Source organism: Ips typographus, unplaced genomic scaffold (genome assembly GCF_016097725.1).
Source record: "Ips typographus isolate SLU unplaced genomic scaffold, UJ_Ityp_2.0 IpsContig44, whole genome shotgun sequence".
Classification (NCBI taxonomy): domain Eukaryota; kingdom Metazoa; phylum Arthropoda; class Insecta; order Coleoptera; family Curculionidae; genus Ips; species Ips typographus.
Window position 1 is genome coordinate 707,450 of NW_028098575.1, and position 18,361 is coordinate 725,810.

General features: G+C 35.7%; 1 long non-coding RNA gene across 1 annotated transcript; it reads right to left on the minus strand.

Annotated features, from left to right (window-relative positions):
• Nucleotides 1–2,449: 2,449 nt before the first annotated feature.
• Nucleotides 2,450–16,914, minus strand: LOC145739783 (uncharacterized). Its single transcript, XR_014181208.1, has 2 exons — nt 16,757–16,914; nt 2,450–4,883 (listed from the first exon to the last, which is right to left on the minus strand). It is a non-coding gene; the product is annotated as an uncharacterized LOC145739783 (long non-coding RNA).
• Between the last annotated feature and the right edge of the window lie 1,447 nt (nt 16,915–18,361).

The following is an 18,361-nucleotide window of genomic DNA, read 5'->3' on the forward strand; positions in this document are numbered from 1 at the left end:
GGTGAGTCAACATTTTTGGACCCGATGGAGAAAAGAATATCTCCACATTCTCCAGCAACGTACCAAATGGCAGCGCAGTGACTATTCAACTCTGAAGGTTGGATCTGTTCTTCTAGTCCAAGATGACAACGCTCCTTCAAGGCATTGGCCTCTGGGACGAATTTTCCGTGCTGTTAATGTGAAGACTAAAAATCGCGTTTACAAGCGAGCAGCTGCCCGTGTATGTGTAGTGCCACTCGAAAACTAGTGCTAGTGAGTGCTGAATGATGTGTGTTGAAAGCAGAGGCTTTTAAGGGCGGGAGATATATTAAAGGGAAAAACGCGGCAACGCCGCTTTTTAGTTTTTAGTTTAAGAGAGACTGTGTAGATTTATGTTTGTTCTTTGTCTTTGGTCGGCAACTGGCATGAACGGTGTAAATAGTTATTACTCTCGTTAGTTTACCATTTTTTTTTTGCATAATAAATATTACAGTCCACTAAATAAGCAAATGGTGGTTTTCATTCCGATTATCACTTGAGGAAAAGCCCCAAGAAATAATTTGTTCAGAGTCGATTTTTACTACAAGCATGCCTATTTTTCATATTCGATAACCTCTTTTCTTTCCCAATCTCCTGCTGACATGTTACCGCGTGACATTGTTGACAGACCTAAGGTGTTGACAAATCAACTAACGTTGCCAGCTTGTAATATTTTAGTGGACTGTAAAAATACTAGAAACTAAAATGCGACACATTGCTTATATCAATGTTAAAACAGTACTTGTTTATTCAACTTTGGTGACTGCACAGAAAGCATCACTACTCCAAACCCACCAAACCCTTAATATCCAATGATGTGTTTTAGAATTGTAATTTGGGGTTCATTTTTATTTCTTCTACAGGATTCCATCTTTAATAGAAATAATTCATGCAAGTACTCTATTATGGTTTTGTGTCGGTTGTGACAATTATGCTGTTTACCTACCTGATATCATCCCTTTTCTTCAGCGTATGCAGCATAGCGGTGGATACACTTTTCCTTTGCTTCTGTAGGTTTAATTTTATAACATTTATTTGCAAATCATAATAATTAATTAAATCTCTTTGGTGGAGGACTTTGAGAAAAACAATGACAAACGTAAACCATATTATATGTCCAGAAACCTGTGGAAAATTTTTAGCAAGAAGAATAAGGGTTTTGTTACATAAGTTATTATATAAGTTTATGAAAGAAAGTTTATATTTAGGGAGGATTATTCCGAAAAGAAGTTAGGAAAATTAGACTTGCTTTCGTAAACTGATATGTGTCAAAAACTTATTACTTTGCTTTCTCTAAAGCCGACGCAAGAATATTGACAGCGGCAGTTAATGACTAGTCTTTTGTCACTACCACTTATGCCTGCCGAAACGACATTCTCTTCGGATTCAGTAAGGTGCTGTGAATCTGTGCTGTTTTCTCTATGAATATTCTGCGTCTAGACATACTACTCCATGTGTTTCTAGCTCTACTTCTCATACAAGGAAATCTTGGATCCTTTTAGCTGTTGCGGTAAATATTATGTGAAATGATGAAGAATTCCTTTGTCAGTTAGTTTTTCTTCTTCTTCGGCTTCGTATTACATTGCGTTAAATTGTAAATTTTATATTGCATCGAGAGTAGCAATGATTACAGTACTAGAACAATAAATTTAGAATATCCACAAATCTTCCTTGTTATGCCCATAATCTGAATTTAGAGGTTTAATAACACTATGTATGAGTTAGTCAAAACATCTGATCAAAAACTGTAAAAACATTGTGACATTTTTCTTAAAATTTCTTCATTCGGTGCATGTGCGATCCACGACACGCGCAAGAATCTCCGGAGGGTCCACATTTTAAACGCCTCGATGCGATTCAGGATTCCAGCTTTGAGAGACCACGTTTCTGCGCCGTATAGTAAGATGGGCCATATGTAACAACACTTTACTACCCGTAGTCTAAGTGTTAGAGGCAGACTGCGAGCTAATAAGAAGTTTTTATGTGGGAAAAATGTTGTTTTTGCATAGTTCCTTCTAAGCTTAAGCGCGACTACAACCGGATAAAATAAGAACACCGAACAGGTGGAGGTTGGCAAGGATTAAATAAATTCATAAAACTTGCTGTAGAATGCCAATCAGTTGGAAAATAAATCGTAAGTTTGATAGATATGAATGGCTAATTGCTGGTCTTTGTTCACTCCCAATGTCAACTTCTGCACAGTTACTCAGTTCGCCATGCGAAGATTGACATTAAAAGGAATAGAAAATAAAGACACTTTTCCTAATACACATTACCCACATTAAATAAAAACTCTTCGGCCAAATACTGTGGAGCTGACAAAAGAATAAATTACGACCATACTAAATGTAACAAAACAGTCACAAGTAACTATTAATGTTATTAAGTACTGTCATAGAAAAGCAAAATAGCAAATAAAACTACACACAACTCACCTTTCCATCTTTAGTTTATTATTGAAATAAATAATTCCGTGCTATTAAATACATTTATTTATTTTTCATCAGATGCATTGAACAATTTTCAAGGCTTTAATACTCTTGGTAAAATCTTCTAGCATTCAAAGTTTTTTAGCAATAAATATTTTTGTCTCCCTGCTGTTTACTGTTTCATACATTTACTTAATACAAATAACGTAGCCACCAGTTGATTTGATAACTACAAATTCACTATCATACTTTAACGATAGTCTGACAGTTCTAATTAAGAAATTACCGACATGGTCAATTATTATCTTTATCCTTATTTACCCATTTTCATGTAATTTCTTCATTTGAATTCGCCATTAGATTTGTTTGAAACAATTTCTTAAACTGTCACCAACGTCAAAACTTTGACTAGTCAGTAGACAGTAACGAAATAACTGACGGTTACATTATTTGAAATAAAAATCTGTAAAATGATAAATAGCACGGAGACAGAAAAACATTCTGGTTCTGGTAATTTTTGAATCAACCGACTGAAGAACTTGCCATTTGCTAAAGACAGATATTTTGTTAATAAAAAGATGAGCCTTACTTACAGACAAGTCCAGAGCAAGATCCATTAAAATCCATTGAAACGTTCTCGAAATATTTCTGAAAATAGATTATTTTTTCAAGAAATCGGACCATCAATAGCAGTGGAACCAGGCCTTCCTAATGACAATTACGTCAAATCGTCATATTTTGATCTAAAGAAGGTCACGGTACCTTATTGATCATAGGCTTAATGTACACTCTGTAGAATACCTAACTTTGAGAAATAATATTGTAGTACCTGATGCTCTTCCCGAATCTGCGAATCTGATCTGATCAGAAATACTGAATAAATAGTGTAAAGATTTGTGATAACTATTTATGCAATAAGTGATTTAAGTGAGTTTTGATACTGTTAATGATAAGGAATAGGTTATTTTTATTTTTCCTACACTTGAGTTTGAAATTTGTATTACTTTAATAGAGTAATTTTATCAATAGCATGACAATTTTATTTTTTGAATTGGTCTTAATCAAGAACATGAAAATTTTATAACGTAGCGGACATTGAAATCCGGCTAAAGGCGAAAAAAGTTTTTACTACACCATAAAATTTCTATTTTCTTGATTAATTTACGAACGGAAATTCTCACTTTATCATACATTATTATTCCAAAAAATATAAAATCGATTCAAGCCAGATTTTTGTATTATAAATAATTATGGCAGTTAAGTAAACAGGTTACATTTCGTATTTAATATAATCCACCATACAAATAATTGTTAATATACTAATAATATCTTGGCATACTATGTTTGTGTCTCCTGTAAAAATTGCCAAAAAATGCAAATATTTGTCAAATCGACGTCGACATTAAGAAGCGTTTACGAGCCAATCAAAACACAAACAAAAACATAGCTGGGTAAGGGTACTGTTCTGTGAGCTAATGGTGTACAAAAATGTATAAACAACTTAAATGTTTACTTAAAATAATTAGGAGAAAAGTTTTATTTTACATTAAAATTACTTTCCAATGGTGTGAACCCTATTCTGTCTATTTGATTACCCTAACATGATTAATTAAAGTAGAAATTTCCACAAAAAATTTACAACATATTTTATATTTAAATGGCATTTTACCAATGTGATTTTCAACATGATTTGAAATAGAAACTTTCGCAAAACATTCTTTGACACATGATAATCTTTGCATTTAAATGGCTTTTTACAAGTGTGAATATAAGAATTTAAAGTAGAAACATGCTCAAAGCATTTTCACAATGTTTACATTTAAAAGGCTTATAAATAATAAATTATAATAATTTTTATTTTAAAATGTGTGTTAAAGTCAGGTTGGGTATGAAAGCATTTATTACGGAACTTGCAATGATAATCATCTTTTTTTGAATAGTTTTCCAAGTCATGGTTGATATTATAATGATCTTTTTTGTCAGAGGTATGGGTGTTTGGTTTTTCGTTTTAATAACAGTTCGCACTTAGAATTGGTTCGAAAATGGAAGGGATTTCTGGGTGATTTTTTACATTAAAAGAAGACACATTTAAATCAGTTTGCATAACGTGAGTCTCACAATTTGCATCTGGTAATTGATGTGATGTGACAATTTTTTAATGGAGCTCTTTTGAAAAACAAAAACAAACAGTCTGCGCATTTATACTCGGGTTCTGGTTTATAGAGGGTTCTAGGTTCATGCTGTGTCCAATGACATAGATCACAATTGCTAATTTGGATATTAAGTTGCCGACAGAAATACTTGTAGGATTGTTGATGTTGGTGACATTTGACCTCGCGACGATCCTTTCGCGGTTCTAGGCGCGTCAAACATTTGTATTAAGGCCGTTTTGCTTCATGATCCACATTTGGAAATTGTGTACACAGCAACTTATGCCTGAAATAAAAACTAGTTTACTTTCAATTCCCAATCAACTTAAATGTAATTTGTTAAAAGACAGAATACCTATGACTGTATGTATACTTATTAAAGTGTCTCGATATCTAAAATTTGATAAAGTCCCACAAGACCCTTTCTGACCTGTTTTTGCAGATATAGTAACCATATAGATATGGTAACCATAAGATCGGTGGCCACTCACATACATCTTCAGTTGTAAATAAACCTCAACTCTGTTATTAAACAAATTAATGCATTTCAGCCATGTAAACATGGATATAATAATTTTTAAGCTGGTGTTGAGCGGTTTTGCTTCAAGAAACACTGAATAAGAACAAATACACAAAAAAATATCAGAAAAATATTAAGTAGAGTTGTATTCTGCTGGAAAAATGCCTGAATTAATGTAATCATTACATACCTTGGTTGTAAACTCTACTTTTCATAAAAACGTTTGAGGTAGGGTGGTTTTAACCAAGGTGTAAGCTCTACTCTAGTGCGTTGCAAAATACTAACCTGGCGCTATTTAGACCTGTTGGTAAACATAGAATTGTTGGCCGTTTCAAAAACACTAAATACTGTAGTTTTAATCAAGGTTTTTCAAGGAGTCAGCTTAAACCACACTTAAACTCACTTTCAAAACGATATTTGTTGCGTATGCGTCAAACTAAATATTACTAGTACGTACTGAATATATCATTACGGACCACACCTCAAGAAACTACCCACATTTGTATTCTATCTGGTCCAAGAACGACGCAACTTTTACACGTAGCTACGATAAACTAAATATTTGACATTTAGTGTCTGATCGAAAAAGCGGTGGGTAACAATGGAACTGTTTTTGTTGTCCTAACAACACTGATAAACATTAAGATTTTTACCGCGGTAAAAACCGGGAAATCATCGATGTGAACAATAGTTTATTCAAAAATAAATTGATCCGATTGAATGATAATGCCACGTTTCTACAAATGAGTGCATTTGTCACAGTAAAACTGAAACCCAAGAAACTATGAGGAAAATAGTGAATAATACTGATTACATGCGACGCCCGGTGGTAAATCCGCTCTATATGGACATAAATGATTTTTTTTCTGGGCACTTTAACTGTGAGGGTCGGCTCTTTGTATATGTTTTTAAGTGGATATACACTTTATTAGAGATAAATCGGAGGGCAAATTTCCAGTTTGAATTTCGTTCCAATTGGTTAGTTAATTAACTGATTGTTACCTTGGAAGTTAAGTTACAGTGGAAACAACACTTTGTAAAAAACATGTTACTTCCTAGTTTCTTTAGAGACATATTAGTACATATTTTACATTTTGTATGGTTAACTTAAACTTTGTTTTGTTCGTTTGGCACCTACTTAATTATTAAAGAAAACTTTGCTTTACGTTAATTACCACCTAGATCACCAGATTTGAGGCTTCTAGATCATTAACAAAGGGTAACTTAAAAAATAAGGTATATGCAACAAAACCGAAAAATTTTCATTATTTAAAAAGAAGAATCATGGATTAATACATCCTATAACACGCGAGATTTTACAAAACGTCTTCGAAAATTTTTATTTTAATTCAAGCACATTTTTAGCATTCAATCAAATAAAAAATTTATATTTACTTGAAAATGTAGTTTTTTTTAATAATTAATAGCTGCCAAACTATTCAAGTAAACCATTGTAGATTGTTCAGATCCATCTACAACACAATCATACAGCATGTTACATGAAATGTGACCAGAATGAGAGACCGAATCAGAAAATGTCATTGAAACATAGTAATTCCATAAGAAAAAACTTGACATCAATTCATTGCTAACTTGTGGCCCAGTAAATTCATTAATCACATCACGGTAAAACGTTTAAAATGCGTCAATTTTTATAAACGATGTTTTTCAATAAGTTGAATATACTATTTACATACAGTGTATGTTTATTTTTTTCGAGTTTGTCGTTTTCGTTTTTGTAATCAAACTACAAATTCCGACCATTTTAGACTAAGCGTCCCGATTCATCTGTATTCAAACGCAGTTTTACTTGATGTGGGATGAACTAATACTAAATGTTAAAAAATTTTATATGAAATCCTCCAAAAACTGATTATCTAACTAAACGCATTTTAGTCCTAATATGGTAAATTATCAAATATTGTCCCGTTCGCTAGTCGACAGTTTTTGCAATTTTTTAGCACACCTATTTAGTTAATTTTTTAAAATTACTTTGGAGATTTTTTAATGAAGTCAATGCCAACTAAGATAGAAACTACTTTATATCTTTTTTAACAAGAAAACTAAATTTTTTCTAACATGTTATACCAGGTGTCCAAGAGCACCCTGGACATAGGAGATTAACATGGGAAAACGGTTTTGATTTTTTTGCGCCTGTACGGTTGAATTGATTGAAAAATCGTATTAATTAAAGTTGTAGTACCTATCACGGACTAGTTTTGTGTATTTTTTTCGGATCTCTAACTTGAGGCCTTTCGTCGTAAAACACGAACAAAAAAGAGAAAATTTAAACTTTTGGCCTGCACCGTATAGGCGGTTGTCGGGCAACGGGTAAACAGATCATTGTTGCTGGTACGGTTGCTCGACAACCGCTTATACAGTGCAGGTAAAAAGTTAAAATTTTTGCATTTTTGTTCGTGTTTTACGACGAAATGCACATACAGTAGTTACCACACGTGGTAAGTCTTTTATTTAAAACTTGCCTTGTAATATACGTTTCCAGTTCTTCAGCAAACTCGTTAATGAAAGATTAGTAAACAAAAAATATAAAAAAAAAAAATAAATTTGTTTGTAAATTTCCTTTTTGTTTGCACAAAAACTGTCAACGTAGACAAGGTGTCCGATGACAAAAGACATTGATTGATATAAGAAAGACGATAAATAGAAGAGTTTTGTAAACTTGGCAACATAAAGTAAAGCCCAATCCAGTAAGCCCAAGTCCAATTCAATTAAAATATATTCTATGTTACAGCACTTCTTGTGGTGGCGGAAGTAAGTACTAACTTGCTTATTTTAAATAAAACATTCCGTTTTTTGTTACACTTTTAAATACTCTTGACGATTCTAAGTATGTTTCATGTATCATATCCTATATCTATATTCAATTATTTTCGATATAATTCCGCCCAATTAATTTTCTTTAATTAATTTTGCAATTAGTTTTCCTTACCAATTTTCCTCGTCCTCGTGAAATTATGTAAAATATTATCTGTAATTTTACGTCGTCATCGAATCATTATATTACCACGGTACAATTCTCTTATTATATGTGTTTATCAAAACATATTTCAACCTTATAAAAATTCATAAACCTTATTTTATTTTTGATTTTGACTTGTTTGTATAAAGCCTCCAGATACTTTATATTTTATTTTATTTTATATAGGTAGGGTGGTCCAAATTAATTATCGGATAATTCAAGGTTAGAAAGTGCAGATAAAATAGACTCCAAAGTGTCATAAAAATAGTTGGCACATCTGATATTCCATAATTTCTGCTTGAGGATGCTTGTCTGGATATTTCTTTTCATTTTGCATTTTGCATTGACCAGTCCATATTATTAATTAAAAATTTAAAGAATTTGTAAATAATCATTTTAAAATAGTAGCACTTTAAAATACAAGCATCCCAAATACGAGTTTTTGTGGTTAGTTAATTAAAATGGCAAAACTATTTTTTGAGGCATATATTGAGCCACACTTCTCAACCATAGTGACACTTTGGTGTTTATTTTTTACTCTCCACCCTTTAAGTATCGTACAATTAATTTGGATTACCCTGTATTAATTTTTTAATGTAAAATTTACTTACTTTTTTTCTTTTACTTTTTATTTTATTACTACTAATGTTACGGAAAAAAAACCAGACATAAATACTGCTCGCGCTTTTAAATTAACCACATATTTTTTTATTCTAGCATGTTTTCCATAATTACACTAGTCCTTTAGGACGAGTGAAATTTGCAAAGATGCAACTAAGCCACCAAAAAAATTATTGGTAATTGAAATCTCTCGTGGTAATCCTGATAATTTCAGATTAATAAAAAAAAGTTAAATTTTAAACCGTCAAGGCCCTGTATATCCCAGTCTATCAACATTCGGATTAGGCGTGTTTGCGTGAATCGCAACACATCATTTCACTTTTTACTCTTTAAATGACTGTTGCACAAAAAATTGTTTTTCAGCTTAAAACACAAAAAATATTTTGTATGCAATTCTTCAAATTGTATCATATAATCTAGAGACATCGGGTGACTTAGCAGGCCACGAAAAAAGGTCGTCTTTTTAAATGCTATATCTATATTTTTATTTGATAAAAAAATTATATCAAATTTAAAGCGGGAGTCATTAGTAGGTATTGCCAAAAATTGTATAATAAACATACAGGAAACATTAAAAAATAGTCTCTTTTTTCTGCAAACTACTGCAACTGATAATATAAAATATAGTAAAAAAATATTTAAAAATATTATATTGTATTGTTACGATTTTCCCGTGGGTTCACACAAAGTCAGTTTAACTCAACAATTAATAAATTTATTTACACTTCCAAAACACTCCGTACAATAATTAACTCAGCTATTAGAAACACTACTACACTTCCACAATTATTCCACTATTTAACTTTACCGCGTTCCCAAATTCACTACTCCCGCGGTTGACACCGCGTCTTTTATATTCGCAAACCACGTTCTAGAATGACCGCGAAACGCTTCCCGATTTGCGTCGAATATTAACGATTGTTCCAGGTGCGGCGCTTCCTAACTGTGGCCTACTTTAATACGCGCCCGGCCAGATATTACGGCGCATCGGTTTCATCCCGAAGCGAGCGCTCGTTAAGAAGTATGGAGCATAGTAGGCCCAGACCGTAACACTGCCCCCCTCTTAAAGCTGATCGTCCCGATCCGTTTCATCTAATCCCTGGTATTTCTTGAGTCTGTCCAGATGGACAATTTTCATCTTGGCTTTGGGGCTGCGTTGGACTCTGTACACGACATCGTTTAACCTTTTTACCACATTGTAAGGTCCCTCCCAAACAGGTGTTAATTTCGGTGATTTGCCTTTCTTCCTCTGAGGGTTAAACAACCAAACTTTATCATCCTTCTGGAACCCTCCCGAATTGGCCCTCAGATCATAACGAGCTTTCATCTTGTCGCTAGTTAGATTCAAACTTTCCCTGACCAGATCATGGATGTTCAGTAATCTGTCTTGCAACTCGTCAACGTAGTTCTCAATGTTCGTGCTTTGGCCTGTTGGAGATCCGAACACCACATCACATGGAAGTCGCAGTTGTCGACCAAACAGAACTTTAGATGGTGACTGTCCCGTTGAGTTGTGGACTGCTGCTCTATAAGCCATCAAGAAGAGCGGAATATGCTGGTCCCAATCTTTCTGATGCTGATCAACAACCTTTGAGAGATGTTGCTCTATGGTCTTATTAAATCTCTCGACCATTCCATCCGACTGAGGATGAAGCGGCGTTGTTCGGGTCTTCCTAATGCCTAGCAGGTCACAGAGCCTCTGAAAGAGCTTGGACTCAAAGTTTCGTCCCTGATCAGAGTGTAACTCCAACGGCACACCAAATCTACTGAAGACATTTTCGACGAGAATATCAGCGACTGTGCTGGCTTCTTGATTTGGAATTGCAAACACCTCAGGCCATTTGCTAAAGTAATCCATGGCAACAAGAATGTACTTGTTGCCTCTGTTGGTCTCCGGAAAAGGTCCAGCGACGTCTATGGCTAAACGTTCGAACGGCAATCCTACGTTGTACTGCTTCATAGGTCCCCGGGATCTCGTCTGTGGTCCGTGGCTAGCTGCACAAATGGAACATTGTCGACACCATGATTTCACGTCTTGGCAGTAGTTCTCCCAGTAAAAGCGTTGCCGGATTTTGTCCAAAGTCTTATTTACTCCCAAATGAGCACCAGTCTTTCCATTGTGCATTTCCTCCAGTACGTGGTCGACCCTTCCTCTGGGAACTACCAGCTGCTTCCTTATCTCTTTTCCATCGGCACTCTCCCAAGCTCTTTTTAGCAAGCCGCCTTCAACCACAAGCGAGTCCCACTGAGCCCAAAGTGCTTTGAACGTCAGGCCTTTGCTAGAGATTTCTTGCCATGTTGGTCTTGGCTCGCTTTGTTCCTCTCTCAACAACAATGGGCCTATGTCGCTGTCTTCTAGTTGATCCTTCCTAATCTCATCGGGACTCCATTCATCATCGGTCTTCAGCTGAACCATTCTGATGGACACAACTCCTTCACGTTGTTCCGTTTTCTGGCAATGTTTGCAATCTTCGGCGCAAGGTCTTCTTGATAGAGCATCTGCGTTATTATGCAGCTTTCCGGGTCGATGCTTGATGTTGAAATTATACTGCTGGAGTTTTTCAAGCCATCTTGCTACTTGTCCTTCCGGTTGTTTCATTCCGAGGAGCCACTTGAGTGCCGCATGGTCAGTCCTTATCAAAAATTCCTGTCCGTACAAGTACTTGTGAAAGTGATCGACTGATTTTACTATTGCCAGTAGCTCTTTTCTCGTAACACAGTAGTTCCGTTCTGCTTTGGTAAGTTTCCTACTGAAGTATTCTATGACATGTTCTTCTCCGTTTTGGATTTGAGACAATACAGCTCCAATACCAGAATTACTGGCATCTGTGTCTAAAATAAACTTTCCTTTTGGTTGTGGATAACTGAGGATGGGACTGGAGCAAAGTGATGCTTTTAACCTTCTGAACGCCTGATAACATTGGGTATTCCAACGGTAGGGTGTTTTGTCCTCAGTAAGTTGATGTAGCGGAGCTGCGATGTTGGCAAATCCCTCCACAAACCGTCTGTAGTAGGTGGCAAGTCCTAGAAAGCTTCTCAGTTCGTGTTTATCCTTCGGTACTGGCCATTCTCTAATTGCTCAAATCTAAAGTGGAAAACCAACAGGATCCTGCCAAAGTCGTCAGTGTGTCGTCGATACGGGGAAGTGGATAGCTGTTCTTTTTGGTCACGTCATTCAGTTTTCGGTAATCTACACAAAATCTGCTTGATCCATCTTTCTTAGTGACCAGAACAACAGGCGATGACCAAGGGCTGCAGGATTCTTCTATAACTCCGTCGTCAAGCATCCTGTCCACTAATTCCTGCACTTCCTGTTGTTTGGCTATTGGTAGTCTCCTAGGTGGTTGTCGAATCGGTTGTGCATTGCCGGTGTTAATTCGGTGTTTTACAATAGTAGTTTTTCCCATATTGTTCGGTGTTCCAAATATGCTAGCATGGTCCAAAATCAGTTTCTGAGCCTTCTTCAGTTGCGGTGTTGACAGATGTTTCCAGGTCTTTTCAAGTTCATTTAAGAGCTTGTTTTCCCCCAACTGCTCCTCCTGTTCTGGTAACCCATCGCAATTGGTTATTTTGACTACAGGCTCGAATACCGCAATAATTTCGCCTTTGTTGATTTTGACGTCGTCTGGAAAAATGTTTGCAACTCTAATTGGGACTTCACTTCCTCCATTTACAAGTGATTTCCCAATGAGGCATCTTCCTGGTCGGTCCGGGTTTCGTACAAGTCCAACACAGCTCCCAGAATTCTGCTCCAAATGTCCAATGATTATTTGCTCGGAATTGCCGCATATTTTTACTGTCTGAGATGCCAAAACATTAATGGGTGACTCATAGCGGTGATTGGTTGACAGGATGAACTCTTCACTTCCAAACCTTAGGATATTTTGCTCGGGATTAAAAGAAAATCCATGTTGACGAATCAGGTCCATTCCCAGAATAAATTCATCTTCAATGTCTGCTACTAGCACAGTGTGGTAAAACGTAATCCTTCCAAGGCAAATCTTGACTGTTATTTCTCCTAAAACTTTAGCCGATTCTCCAGTCACAGTGCGCAGGAGAATACTTCTTCGTAAAGGCTTAACTTGACTTTTATCCACAAGGTTTGACCGGATCAAAGATACTGCCGCACCGGTATCCAAAGTAAAAGTAACGTTCATCGCATCCACCTTTCCATCTACGTTCAGGCTTCCCATTGATCTACCCAGGCTTCTGATGGAGATAATTCTGGGGGCTTTGTTTTCGCTAGTCAACATTCGCCCCGTAATGTTGACTAGTGGGAGTTTTCCTGGTCCTTTCTGGATGGTTGTACGTCCCTCGTTGGAGAGCGGGACGGTATCCTTACTCGACAATCTCGTTTGATGTGTCCCGTACGTCCGCATCGATAACACTCCATTCTCGTGATCGGGCGTGATCGTTCTAACTGTGTGGAAAGACCATTTCCTAATGCTGCCACTTGTTGCACTATTTGGCCGACCATTGATTCAATTTTATCTATTGATGTAGCAACATGATCGGCTGGCAGTTCCCTCTCCTCTTGAATAGTCACGGCCCTGATTTTTGGCTTTAAGTCGTTGCACGCAGCTTCAACTTCCAGCGCTCGAATCAGTAATTCGCTGCTGTTGGTCCCTTTGAACATCTTCAGCATTTTCTTTACCTCCGGATCTCGAATCCCATCTACAAAATACTGTGCCACAAGTTCTTCTTGGGTTTCATCCGGGACGGCTGGGTAAGCCAGATGCACAAGGCGACGAATTTCGGCCTCAAACTCTTGCAAATTTTCACCAGTTTTCTGCAGTCTTGCCTTTAATTGTGTTTGATACACTCCTTTCCTATGCTGATCCCCATAACGTCGTTCTAATGCAGCTACTAATGCGTCATAGTTGCTTTGTTGGGCGATAGGCAGAGTCTGTAACAGCTCCAATGCAGGTCCTCGTAATGCCACCACCAGTGCTACAGCCATTTCCTCGTTACTCCATCGATTTGCATTTGCAGCGGCCTCAAATTGGAGTTGGTACGTTGCCCATGAAGTTTGACCATCGTATGTGGGAGGCTTGATCTTGTTGAGCCCGTTTCCGGTGAACACTGTAGAGCTGACTCTGCTGTCAATTTTCTGCTCTAAGTAGCGTAGCTTTATCTCAACATCATTCTGAATTTTATGAATGTCCCGAACATCAATCTGAATTTTATTAATGTCCTCCCGAACATCAACCTGAATTTTATTAATGTCCTCCCGAACATCGTCTAATTTTACCTGAACATCACACTCCATCTTTTTGAGACTATGGGTTACATACTCTTGGATTTCTGTTTTGGTCCCCGCTAGAACGTTCAATATTTCTGCGTTACGCTCTCTATCTTCTTGACGCATTTCCATATCTTGTTGTCGAATCTTTTCTTGTTCTTCCTTCTCTTGTTGTCGAATCCTTTCTTGTTCTTCCTTCTCTTGTTGTCGAATCCTTTCTTGTTCTTCCTTCTCTTGTTGTCGAATCTTTTCTTGTTCTTCCTTCTCTTGTTGTCGAATCCTTTCTTGTTCTTCCTTGTCTTGTTGTCGCATTCTTTCTTGTTCTTCCTTGTTTTGTTGTCGAGTCTTTTCTGTTTGTTGTCGAATCTCTTCTTGTTTTTCAAGCATTGCCATAATAGCTGCAAGTTGGGCCTCCATGTTTGCACTTTGACGTCTTGTTATTGGCATAAAATAAATTTAACACACCACTGTACCGAAAATCTCTAGTCCGGTTCTGAACACAAGTCTCTAACCCGAAGTTTAGTTCCAATTCACGTCGCACTAAAGTCTGATCGCACTTCTGACACCAATTGTTACGATTTTCCCGTGGGTTCACACAAAGTCAGTTTAACTCAACAATTAATAAATTTATTTACACTTCCAAAACACTCCATACAATAATTAACTCAGCTATTAGAAACACTACTACACTTCCACAATTATTCCACTATTTAACTTTACCGCGTTCCCAAATTCACTACTCCCGCGGTTGACACCGCGTCTTTTATATTCGCAAACCACGTTCTAGAATGACCGCGAAACGCTTCGCAATTTGCGTCGAATATTAACGATTGTTCCAGGTGCGGCGCTTCCTAACTGTGGCCTACTTTAATACGCGCCCGGCCAGATATTACGGCGCATCGGTTTCATCCCGAAGCGAGCGCTCGTTAAGAAGTATCGAGCATAGTAGGCCCAGACCGTAACAGTATGGAGTCACACTTTTTTAAGTGTCACCCTGTTACACTTAAAGATATATTTCGGAAATAGCCCTTTCGGTTTAATGTAGGTCTCCGTTGACACGAAATTTTTAATTCTACGGTTTTCCAGATATCTTGCTATCTTAAGTTAAAAAGACCACCCTGTACAGGGGTTATCAGATTTTAATACGCAAACTTAAACCGCGTATTCTACGTCTAGAAATAACTATAGTTTGCTATATAAAGTATGTTCCAAAAATGCTTCGTTAAAGAAATACAGTGTGGAAGTTTTAATTTTCCTGTAGTTTTAGCCCCCCAAATGGTTTTCTAGTGAGCCAATAATGTTTTTCCTAAAAATTCAAATTCCTGATTAGATTCAGAAACTTTTTTTCTGTCATTTATTGCTTCCGTATCTGTAACCGTTCTCAAGCAGATTTTTAAAAATTTTTATTTTCATAAAAAAACATCTGAATTTTATAATGCAAATTGGAAGAGAGTTTGGGGTGGTTTTTCTGATAAATTTGTAAGTAACTTGTAACTGCGACAGGAACGGAAAAAATTAAAGAGGAAAAAAAGTTTCTAAACTAAATGTTTGTGGAAGAAAAAAGGGGACCCAAACACCAAAAAAAGAGCACTCTGTAGAGTTTTGCAAAATTTTGGCTTATCGAATGATGCATGACATGATACATATAGTCCAAATTTGAGCTAAATGTCTCAAAAACTGTAAGCAATGAAACTACAAAAAATAAAACTTTAACACCCTGTATTTCTTTAACAAAGCATCTTTGAATAAAGTTTATTTAGCAAACTGTAGTTATTTCTTGACTAGAATACGCGGTTTAAGTTCGCGTCTTAAAACCTAAAACATCCTGTATAAGTTTAAGAATGTATATTATATTATATAGACGCCTAAAACGCGGTTAGTAAGATAAGCTTTAAATCTAAACCTGTAAAATATGTGTACTTAACATGTTTCGTTTTATTACCGGTGTCAACATTTCTTAAGTAGTATAAATTGTTAGGTTAGAAAAATGAAATACAGTGCATATAGACTGTTCACGATCTTTTTGGATATCTATCCTATACATGGAATTTTCTCTGTATAATGAAACGACAACAATTTTTTAAAAGCCGAGAAAGATTTTTTGGTATAATATTCAGAGGGACACTGCAAGTTGTCACATTTAAGAAAACAATTATCATTATTTGGCTGATGTACAAAACCAACAGTTTCAAGAATAATAATTGTAGTACGAATTAATTAATAAGTAATAGACGTCTATCATTAAAACACCAATGCTTACTGTCCTTGAAATAAATAATTTAACAAAATAAAACAAATTATTTATTATATACTAATTTATAAATCTTGTTTAACTTTAAGAAGAAGACACTTGCATTATCGAACATCTCATTATTAGTGGGCAACGCGGCAATGAAATTGAAAGAAATATTTTCCTATAACTTTAAATAAAAATCATTGTCAAAAATATACAGAGAGCAAAACTTCAAAATTCCATGCATAGAGTAGATCTAAGGTCGTGACCAGCCTATAAGTAGTATAATAATAAAGGCTATTTCGTTAAAAACAGCAGAAAAAAAAATAAAGCTTTGAATTTCTTTTACCAATTTTATAAATCATTATGTTTTCTTGGTTTTTGGTCAACTTTTCAGGCCAATTCACAATGAAACAGCATTCAAGTCAAAATTGTTTCTTTAATGTGAACGTTTCGGAGTTTATTTAAATCCTTCTTCAACACAAGATTACGGGTGAATAATAGCTAGACGGTTGTACATTTCAATAAAAAAACAATAAAAAGCTTTTTATAAATAGACTTACCTATCGATAAAAAGCAGCCCACACACACACACACAAAAGTGACAACCAAATTTCGACCATGTAGGAGCTAAGTATGACATCATATTAATTTTAATTATTTTTAAATAATTTATTTTGAGGGGTTATATTTTAAATATTTTGACCATATTGTCAGTAGCCTTGAAAATAAGCAGGCCCAAACTGAGCAGTCTATTTGTTGGAACCAAAATTTGTTTATATTAACAACATTCCTGAAATAAAACCTGAAACGCTCTGTCTACCCCTCCACATTGGCGTCAATTAATTATACCAGAATACATTTTACATACAGGGTGGCGCAAAAGTCCCATATTGTTGTTATTTCTGGTTTTTCTAAAAAACATCGTTATATTAAATTTAATCAGGATCATTTGGTCTACAGCATAAAAATACTATACAGGGGGTTGAGTAAGTGCGGGGCAAACAAATTTTTGTTTTTTAAATAAAACACCCCCTATATTTTTGCATATTGGTACTCCATGTAAAATTCTGAATCTGAATCAGTTTTCAGCTCTCCATAAACTGGTGGCGTTATTAAACAAAATATTCGAATTAAGGGCAAAACATTTTTTGTTACAAACAGAATTTGTTATCGGCAATAATTGCATTATTACTTGTAATAAAGTGATCAAAATCGGCCGAAGGGGAGTCCAACATGTAAGTAAAGGCTTAAATAGGCTTATAAAATGTTGCGTCATACAAGGTGTTTTGTACATAAAGCTAAAGTTAAGAAATTTCTAAGTGTGTTTAATCGGTTTTTTCAAATAGAACACCCTGCATTAGAAAAAAGGCTATCGACCACTTGGTCTTTCCGCCTATGTTTACAGTGGGACTTTTTTGTAGTTATAGGTTATAGTACACATGTTAACTTATTTCTAATTATTTACAAAAAAAAAGTAGTCCTAGTTAAAGTGCTCTAGTAGGGTCTGGTTTGTCTTGCTATGCACAGTGGATTTATTATTGTCTAGTTGTTTGGATTATTTTTCCATTTGTTTTGTAGTTGTATAAGTCTGTTATTTTGGTCCTGTTTGTACGTTCGTACAGGAGTTGGTTGTATGGGTTGGGTAGTGGGTTTTCTGGGTGTCTTATTTTGGTTATTAGTCTTAGAGCAGTCTGTTCCGTAGTCTGAGTATATCTTTTAATTTTTTTCAGTAGCGTTTGCTCTAAGTGTCCGTAGTATAGAACTGGTCTACAGATCGATTTGTATATTTGTATGCCTGTTTTCGTGCTGATAACTTTGTTTTGTATGTCAATGATCTAAAGTGTTTTGTCCGTTTAATAGTTTCAGATCTTGCATTTTTTAAGTGTTTTGTAAATTTTAGTTTTTGGTCCAGTATTAGTAGTATTGTCACGAATGGAAAATCCGTTAATTGAAAAGATGGACTGATTAACTTAAAAAACATAAAAGTACTCGAGGATTGCGAAATATTAAGCGCACGAGGCAAGGTCGCATCACGATGCACCGAATGTGTCATGCACCGAGTGCACCGTATCGGTGATGAGTCACCACCACCTGCTTTGCAGAAATGTGAAAAACAAGCGACAATAACAAACTGCGTCAGCCGATCAATCGGGTATAAAATACGC